At 42.3% G+C, this 8,207-nt stretch overlaps 1 pseudogene; it reads right to left on the bottom strand.

The window, feature by feature from the left end:
• Nucleotides 1-3,724: 3,724 nt before the first annotated feature.
• On the bottom strand, nt 3,725-5,257 carry LOC114634975 (annotated as a pseudogene).
• Between the last annotated feature and the right edge of the window lie 2,950 nt (nt 5,258-8,207).

Genomic DNA, 8,207 nt, shown 5'->3' with positions numbered 1-8,207 from the left:
TGTGTGTGTGTGTGTGTGTGTGTGTGTGTGTGTGTTCTCTCTCTCTCTCTCTCTCTCTCTGTGTGTGTGTGTGTGTGTGTGTTCTCTCTCTCTCTCTCTCTCTCTCTCTCTCTCTCTGTGTGTGTGTGTGTGTGTGTGTGTGTGTGTGTGTGTGTGCCAAAGCATATGCATGAAAGTCAGAGGACAACTCTTTTCACTATGTGGGTCCCAGAAATCAAAATTAGATCATCAGGATTGGCGGCAAGAGACTTTATCTGCTGATCCCCAAAGGCTTGTTTGAATTTGTTCAAGTTCTTTTAGGTATATAGACAGGAGTGAAAAATACTATTTTTTCCATTCAAAATATTTATACAAGGATCTGACAACCTTGTTGGTATCTTCCAATAACTCACTTTTCCTCTGAACATTTTGAAGTAAAATTTGTATTGACCAAGAATTCTCAACCTTTCTTCTTGACCTTCTGGACATTTCATGTTTTTTGGTAGTGACCACATGTGAATAGCTGGAAGTTCAGCAGCATTCTTGCTATCAAATATCACCAGAGAAGCTTCTGCCTACAGTAGTGAGGAATTGATCAGATATCCCCAATTGGACAATGTGCAGAGACTAAAAGACTTCATAGCACTCAGTCATGAATGAGATGTCTTATCACACCCCTTCCCTCTAGGCTTCAGGATCTATGTGGAAGAGGAGGCAGAAAGATTGTAAGATCCAAAGGTGACATATGACTCCAACAGACACAACAGGACCGATGCACATATGAACTCAGAGGCTATAGCATCACACACAGGACCTGAACAGATTTAATTCAGATGGAGTTCCAGCACTGAGAGAGGAAGTTGAAACAGGTTCCACCCCTAACTAAAAAACTATTTGCAATTAATACCTACTGGCAATGGGAAAATCAGTTTTATCAAGTGGACTATAACTGTGTACATTAACCATATTCCATAGCAAGCACCATGTCCAGGAGTAGTGGCCAACACAAAACAAACTCCATGTAGATTTTTGTTTTGTCTTAGCATGTTTTGTTTCATTGTTTGTTTACTTTTATTTTTGTTCTAGTTTTTTTGAGAGATAGACAGAAAGTATGAAATTGTGTGGGTAAGTGCAGGGGATTTGAGAAGAGTTGGGGAAGCAAAAAGCATGACCAAAATATTTTGTATAAAAAATGTTTTAACTTAAAAAAAAAAAAGCTCTGTAGACATCCTAAGGCCAATCTTGTGATAATAATCCCTCAGTTGAGACTCGCTCTTCCCAGGCATATGTGTGTTTATGTGAAGTTGACAAAAACTAAGGATGGCAGAAGTTGAAGGTTATATGCAAAGGGGACAAGCTGCCTAGGAAGCATGGAGGACTTTATCTTCTTGTACTAGTCAGTTATTGAGCCACTGTGACAATATGCCTAGGAAAAAAAAAGGAGGAATTGTTTATGTTATATCACTGTATTATTTAGATTGGCTGGCTGCACTGTTTCTGGACCTGTGCTGAGACAGTATTGTCTCAGGGCCCAATGGAGCAGAGCTTCTCAGTTGATGGAAGCTAGGAGTTAGAAAAAGGTAGTGTCCTAGTTTTATTTCATATTGCAGTGACAAAACATTTGACAAAAGTAACTTTTTAGGGAGAAAGATTTTATTAAGCTTACAATTCCAGGTTATAGTCCATCGTTGCTAGAAAGTCAAGGTAGCAGGGATTCCAAAGAACTAGGCATGTTCACAGAGAGAATGAATGTGTATCTGCTTGTGCCAAGCTCACTTTTTCCCCTTTCTTATACTACCCAGGACCCATAGCCAGGGAACGAGGCTGCCCAATTTTGGCTGTGCTTTCCAACATCCATTAACGTAATCAAGACAATTTCTTAGACATGCACATAGGCCAACCTGATCTAGAAAAAACCTTCATTGGGGCTCTCATTCTAGATGATTCTACATTGTACCAAACTAACAATTAAAAATAACTATTGCAAGCAAAGAAAACAGCCTGGGACAAGATATACTTACTTGAAAATGCCTCCAGTAACCTACTTCCATCACTTAGATTCTACCTCTTGAAATTTTTACCACCTCCCAATCACACTATCAAATTATTAACCTATTGAGTCTTCCTGATCAAACAACCTCTCAATGTTTGGATCCACTATCTGGGGACCATGTAGTCTACTGATGAGCCTTTAGGGGAATACATCACATCCAAACAATTTGGACCTCTTTTGACGGTTCAAATTTTGCATCATCTTAGAATCAGCAGCCTCATGCATCACTCCTCCAAGTTATTGAGTTGTTTTAAACTAACAATAAGTCAGACAATGGTGTTGCATATAATTCTTTGAATATGAAAACAGAGAGTCCATATTTTCTTCTGTATTTTCTTTTTTTTGACTTATTTATGTATGTATTTTTGTAGTCAAAGACTCTTGCTTTCAACTTAACAGAAGTTCAAGTCTGTAACAGGTTGCAGTTCAGGTAGAGATCATGTACAACATTTGATTATTCAAAACAGCAGGAACACACAGGTTGAAGTGAGTAGTTAAATAGGATTTGCTGGTCTCAAAAATTAGGTATAACGGTGAAAGCATTACCATTGATATCTAAAGCTCTTCCTCCAACCCTGGCTTCTGAGGTAGATAATAAAAACATCAATTAATGGTAGGTGAAGTACAGTTGTTTTTTTTTAAAAAAAAAAACTTATCTTTTTAATCAACAACCAAGTTTCTTGTTTTTAAGTTACTTTTGTGTCAGTTTTACCAGTGTAAATCATTTGGCTTGCACTTTAATTCTTCCACATAAGAGCATGAAAATATGTTTGTGGAGGACAATGATGGAGGCTCAGATCACACTGAGTAGTCTTCCAACATGAATACACATCATACCGAAGTGGCTTGATCCACAGTGAACCTTTTTCCAAAGGCATATCAGTGGGCAGCTGGTATAACACTACTATGGGATATTCTGACTGGAGACTGCAGTTGTCCTGTGAGACCACCCTGACAAATTCGCCATAACAACCAAGGGAACAGAAAGGGCAAATTAAAAAAGACACAACCACCCCACTGGTCAGGCTGTTCCTAATAACAGGGAGTAAGTTTAAAAAAAATCAGAGAAAAACCGAAGAGTGTACTGATTAGTAACCAGCTGTGTCCTTCACAGCCCTAGATAAACGTAGCCCACTAGAAATAATTGCCTGAGTGAGTGTGGCCAATAAGTTTAAAGGCTAAGCAAAGTATCCAATTAAGTTTAGACAAGTTTTGCTGTTGCTAAAGTCTGCCTATGCAAAAGTACAAAAGGTGCGTGCTTCAGAAATTCGGGGTCCTTCCTCCTTCGAGAGTGAAGTGACCCAGACGGGTCGGAATAAAATTCCTCTTGCATTTTGCAGCGATCTCTTGTGTCCACATGGTTTTCTCAGGGGGTCTCTGGTAAACTAAGGTTCTGCTTGCTAGAGTCTTACATCAGCATGTAGGACCAGGGAGTATGGAAAATATAGGGGAGTTGAGATGGTTAAGGAGAATTCTAAAACAGTCTAGGAAATTATGCATATGCATTTACAGTCCACATGAGAGTGACCTTTGGCAACTGCAAAGTGACTGAGACATGGTTTGCTTTAAAATGAAGAGCATCAAAATGAAGAGGCAAGAGTGCTAGGAGCCTTCTGGTGCTTGCTGTCTTATCACTTGATGGTCATCTGGTGGTGTTTCATATTGAATGAAAGATGCTGCATTTAATTGACCTTAGAAATTAAATTCTTTTGTTTGAAGGTTGGCTGTTGGGTCAAAATTGTAAGTATCTCCTTGTGTTGCTTCAGGAATGAGGCTAGGACCTTCATCAATATCATCACCAGAGAAATATTGATCTATGACTTCAAATGCTAATTTATATATGCCTTTATTTTCATGTTGCTGCAAAAGTTCAATTTTCTCCAAACCTCCACACTCTTCTATGATCTCAGCTATTGTGCTTGCTTCATCGACATCTGTTATCAGGATGTTTTTAGACAATCTAGAACCACCTGCACCACTTGAGAATCTCTTACTGACAGTAAGTTACAGAAGGCTGGTATTAATTCTGCCACTTATCATTAAGTTGCTAATTGCCCAAGCAGCTTCCTTTTGTGTTCCAAAGTCCCCCTTAGGGAGCTGATGAATAAACATCTGGATATACCCAGCATCTATTACAGCTTGAACTTGCTGCTGATTGCCTGCTGTTATATTGGAAAGGAACCATACTGCTTCCTTATTTATTTTCTCTTTTGGGTGTGACAAGAGGTTTGGGAAGTGGGACAGGACATCTCAGTCGAGAACCACCTGGGTCTGCTCATCAGTGCCAGTCACTATGTTCCCAACTGTTCTGTGTGCTACAGTCTGAACTCTGACTTCCTGGTGGCTCAGAAGGGGCATGTGCAAGGGTATAACCCCTGAATTAATAACCATCTGTATCTGCTCATTTCCTCCATCTGTCAATGTATGACAGTGCCCAAACCGTGTCTACAAAAATATTTATGTCCATGTGGTAGATGAGGACACACAAACCTGGCAAAATCTCCCAAACTGTCTCAAGAGGCAGTGGAGGGTCTCTATTCCTTCAGAGATTGACAATGACTCATGTGTCATTCTGAAGGAAAGTGATGAGAATGAAGAGATGGACTGATGAAGCACAGAAAAGATTTGACAACCCCAGTGATATGACATAATCTCTACATTGAGGACCATCACCTATAGTGTTTAGCAAAGCCCACACTGCTTGTTCACAAACATTCTGATGTGGGGAAGGAGGAGTCCCAGAAAAAGTGGTACTGCATTATACTGTACAATAGCTTGAGTCTGTGCAGAAGTTCCTGATGCTATATTAGTTAGTGCCAAAGTAACTTCAAACTGTAAAGAAGGATTTTTATCCTTTTCTAGACATTTGACTAGAATTGGTAAAATCCCAGATTTTATTTAGGTCATCAATTGGTGGATTTCTGTCACTGGATAATAGTTTCCTTGCTGCCTGCACAGCATTGCACTGGACTATGGGATTGTCACTTGTGGCTTTCTGTAATATAGCTTCTAGTGTTACATTTTCTGCTTTAAAATCAGCATCAACATCTGGATCTTCTATGCTTTCTTCTTGAGGAACATTTCTTTTTCAGTGTTTGTCTCTTTTGTTATTCTGGAGTTCAACTGTCACTTCATTTCTGTGTCTTTGCATTGTCTCCACATCATAGCCCTTGTTTTTGAAGCTCTTTGAATGTGGTGGTTCTCCAAGCTGGGATTCTCAGCCATGGCTGCACAGCTCTGGAGGTGTTGCTTCTGCGGCTGTGGTGGGGGCAATGGCGATGGCGATGGCAAGTCAAGCAGCCTGTGTTTTCTTAAGATGTACATTACAAGGAAAATCTAAAATACTTTACATGGGTTTAAAAACTGAAGATAGAACCAAATGAGGTGTATATTGTGATTGCAGAATTCTAATGGCTGAGACAGAAGAACCAAGAGTTTGAGGCCAGTGTCTCTGTCTCTCTCTCTGCCTCTCTGTCTCTTTCTGTCTCTCTCTGCCTCTCTGTCTCTCTCTGTCTCTGTCACTCCTTCTCTCACTCGCCCTCTCCCTCACCCCCGCTCTCTCTCAAAACTAAACAGAAAAGCAGGTTGAAAAGCAACTATGCCCTTGAGAATGTAGATTCAACACAAACACCCAATAAAACAGGGATAAGGCCCTCCCAAAGATACAGATGATACAGATGAAAACCCCAGGGCTAAGGATGAGCTACTGCTCTGTAAGTTGTAGGCTACTGAGTTACCTGCCATCCTCAGCCCCATTATATAGGCTATTGTTACAACTGTTGGTTGCACGCTAGAATTAGACAGTAAGTGCCTGTTGCTGAAGACTACGTGTGCTGTTGTCACAGGAGGAATCAAGCTAAAATTGAACTGGAAGTTTCCTTCCAGAGGGCAACCATAGACAATGATAAAAGGCTTTGATACAAGCTACTAGAGGATAATTGTCACCAATAGTCCAGGTTGGTAGGACCTTGGGTGTTATGGAATCAATAGGCCAGGCAAGATGTACCCACAGGACAATAATGCCCTGCTGCTATGGGTATAACTAATACTCCAGTTGGATTTAAGGTAGAGCTACAGGAGATAACTTGCTCAGTACCATAAGCTAAGCAAAACCTTGTTGCTGGGGAATGCACAGGCCCAGTAAAGAAGCTGTTGATACTTGGTTAAATGGATGCAGTGTACCTGTGAGGTCGCCTTCTAAACATGTGTGACTGTGTGGTCACCTTCTAAACATGTGTGACTGTGTGGTCACCTTCTAAACATGTGTGACTGTGCCCATAGATTAATATAACGTTCAGCTTTGATCATGGAGGAATATTTTTTTCTTTTTCAGTGAGCAGCAGTTATTGCAAAGACTCATACTTCATCAACTTGCTGAGAACAAATGGCTTTTATAGTTTTCCCAGTGCTATAGAATATAACACACACACACACACACACACACTGCCACCATCATCACCACCACTACCATCATTACCATTGAAGGTTCAGAAAACACTATAGGAGAAAGGTCAGAATGAATGTCAAACACACAGGAAGTGGTGGTTGTATGGTATAGTTATTTTTTTCTGAGCTTAACATTGACAATTACAAAGCAGAGTTTACTACATAGGCCACACTGTAAAGACATGTACGAGATATTGTTTTGATGATCACAGCCATGAAAATAGAATGAGCAAAATGGTAGAGTAACTTATGTCTAAGCCACTGGTGATAGAACTGTTATTTCCCTATGAAAGAAGAGGGTCACCAGAACTTCACCTGAGACAGCAGCCAACCTACTATCTTCTGCTATCTAACGTATAGATGAGAAGTTGGCTGAGGCTGGAACACCAGTGATGCAGCTTTTGTGATGTCATTACTCATGCTGAGGTAGGGAATCTTTGGGGTGATGCAGCTGCTTTTGAGTCATCCAGGCTCCAATAAGTACCCCTCATTCGTGCCATTTCATATAAGCTCCAGAATTCACTGGTTCACACAGGTAGATAAGGGTGCAGTAGTTTTCCCTGGTCTACTGCTGCCATATTTAGAGTGAATAGACAGTTCTTCATGCTTTTCAGAAAAAGGCAGACAAGAGGTTTCTTCCCAATGTGTCACATTACACAGTTGTTACATGTAGGCTACAAAATGTTCCCAACAGTCTCCCAGGTGAGTAGTGCAGTTTGGGGAAATTGCATAAATGTTAGAATATGATCTTACCTTAAGGAATGAGTAAATGGTGTTAGGTTTTCAAGGTTATAGCAAGTCCATTTCTGGACTCATCTCTCTGTGCTTTCTAGTGTGCAATGGTGAATGAGTTCAAACCACTTCACCATGAATTCTGCCATATTTATGTTACCATTATTGATTTTATTCTTTCAAACAGTGAGCCAAAACTAACCTTTCATGGCTGGACTTAGGCCCCACATGCTTGTAGCAGATGTGCAGCTTGATCTTCATGTGGGTCCCTGTCGCGCTCCACCGGCGTGCCCTGGTCACGGGCTTGAGCAGAAGCGCAGCAAGAGCGGACAGAGACATCCCGGGGGAGTGGCAGGTGGGACCAGGTGGCGCCGCCGGGCACTGAGGGCAGAGGGCGGGCTGCCCGACCAGGAGGAAGAGCCTGGCGGGGGCAGCGGGCGTCCGCTCCAGGCCGGCCCGTGGGACTCTGGGGTCAGGGGCGTGGAAGGTGCTGGCCGAGCTGGCCCGGGGCCTTTAGCAGCCAGCGGGATGGCAGGGCTCGTGCTCCGCGGTGGCCTCGGCTCAGCTCGCAGCCCCCAGAGGCGGTAGTGGCGGCAGCAGCTGCGACAGTCACCAGCCGGGAGAGGGACAGTGGCAGCGAAGAGGGAGTGCGCGGCTGTGAGCTAAGGCACAGCGCACTTTTCAGTCGCGCAGAGCAAGGCCTCTGTCCCAGCCTCCAAATGTGGGCGAGTGTGGTTCCCTCTTTCTGGGGGCAGCTCGGTAATGCCCACGGAAGAAAAGTGTTACAGCTCTTTCGGCTTTCGGTTCACTCTGCCCACAGGGAGAAGAGGAGAATTATTGTCCTTTGAAGTGCGCAGGATAGCCAGCGACTGGCGAGGAATCACGAAAGCACTCCGACAGCGGGAGGTCTCACACCACACAGCAAACTTTACTTTGAGCTCTGGGGAGATGATATAGATATAGATATAGATATAGATATAGATATAGATATAGATAT

This window comes from Grammomys surdaster, unplaced genomic scaffold (assembly GCF_004785775.1).
Source record: "Grammomys surdaster isolate TR1022 unplaced genomic scaffold, NIH_TR_1.0 1149, whole genome shotgun sequence".
NCBI classification, from domain to species: domain Eukaryota; kingdom Metazoa; phylum Chordata; class Mammalia; order Rodentia; family Muridae; genus Grammomys; species Grammomys surdaster.
This window is presented reverse-complemented; position numbering and strand designations above follow the sequence as displayed.